Source organism: Suricata suricatta, chromosome 16, assembly GCF_006229205.1.
Source record: "Suricata suricatta isolate VVHF042 chromosome 16, meerkat_22Aug2017_6uvM2_HiC, whole genome shotgun sequence".
Lineage (NCBI taxonomy): Eukaryota > Metazoa > Chordata > Mammalia > Carnivora > Herpestidae > Suricata > Suricata suricatta.
This window is the reverse complement of record NC_043715.1, coordinates 35,686,378-35,688,189: the sequence shown is the minus strand read 5'-3', so window position 1 is coordinate 35,688,189 and position 1,812 is coordinate 35,686,378.

Below are 1,812 nucleotides of genomic sequence, written 5' to 3'. Positions count from 1 at the left end.
ACTGGACACCAAAAGAAAGCTGGAGTAGCCATACTTATATCGGAAAAACTGGATTTAAAATAAAGGCAGTAACAAAATATGAAGAAAGACATTATATAATAATTACAGGGTCTCTCCATCAGGAAGAGCTAACAATTATAAACATTTATGCAATGAATTCAAGAGCTCCTAGATACATAACACAATTAGTCACAAACAAGCAATCTTATCAATAAGAATGTGATAATTGCAAAGGGCTTTAATACCCCACTTACAACAATGGATAGGTCAACCAGACAAAAAAATCACCGAAGAAACAATAAACCTGAACGACACACTGGAACAGATGGAATTAACAGATACATTTAGAACTCTGCATCCTGAAGCTAGGGAATTCACTTTCTTCTCAAGAGCACATGGCACATTCTCCAAGACTGATCACATACTGGTTCATAAAATAGTCCTTCATCAATACAAAAGAGTTGAGATCATACCATGCACACTTTCAGATCACAATGCTGTGAAACTCGAAATCAACCACAGGAAAAAGTCAGGAAAACCTCCACAAATGTGGAGGTTAAAAACCACTGTACTAAAGAATGATTGGGCCAATCAGGCTATTAGAAAGGAAATAAAAAAATATAGAGAGACAAATGAAAATGAGAATACAACAATTCAAAATCTCTGGGATGCAGCAAAGGCAGTACTAAGAGGAAAGTTCATTGCAATCCAGGCATATTTCAACAAACTAGAAAAAGCACAAACTCAAAACCTAACAGAGCACCTAAGGAAACTAGAAAGGGAACAGCAAGAACACCCCAGCAAAAGAAAAGAAATAAAGATCAGAGCAGAATTAAACAAGATAGAATCCACAAAAAAAAATTGAACACATCAATGAATCCAAGAATTGGTTTTTTAAAAAAATAAACAAAAGTGATAAACCTCTAGCTAGGCTTCTCAGAAAGAAAAGAGAGAACACCCAAATAGACAAAATCATGAAGGAAAATGGATCTATTATGACAGATCCCTCAGAAACACAAGCAATCATCAGAGATTACTATAAAAAATTATATGCCAAAAACTGGACAATCTAGAAGAAATGGACAAAGTCCTAAACACACATCCACTACCAAATTCAAACGGGAAGAGATAGAAAATCTGAACAGACCCATAACTAGTGAAGAAATCAAATCAGTTATCAAAAATTTCCCAACGAATAAAAGCCCAGGTACAGATGGATTCCCAGAAGAATTCTACCAGATGTTTAAAGCAGACTTGTGTGTGTGTGTGTGTGTGTGTGTGTGTGTGTGTGTGTGTGGGCGTGCTGACAGCTCAGAGCCTAGACCCTGCTTCAGATTCTGTGTCTCCTTCCCTCTCTCTGCCTCTCTCTCCCTCACACTGTCTCTCTCTAAAAAATAAATAAACATTAAAAAAATTTTTTAAATAAAGAAAATCTAGATTGTCTGATATAAGTATGGCTTCTCTGGCTTTTTTGGCAACCATTAATATGATATATGGTTCTCTATCCCCTTATTTTCAATTTGAAGGAGTCTTTAGGTCTAAAATGGGTCTCTTGTAGACAGCATATAGATGGATCTTGTTTTCTTATCCATTCTGTTACCCTATGTCTTTTTATTGGAGCATTTAGTCCATTGACATTTAGGGTGAGTACTGAAAGATATGAATTTATTACCATGATGTTGCCTGTAGAGTTGGAGTTTCTGGTGATGTTCTCTTGTTTTATCTAGCCTGTGTTGCTTTTGGTCTTTTTTTTTTAATCTTTTCTCCCCTCAGAGATTCCCCCTTAAAATTTCTTGCAGGGCTGATTTAGTG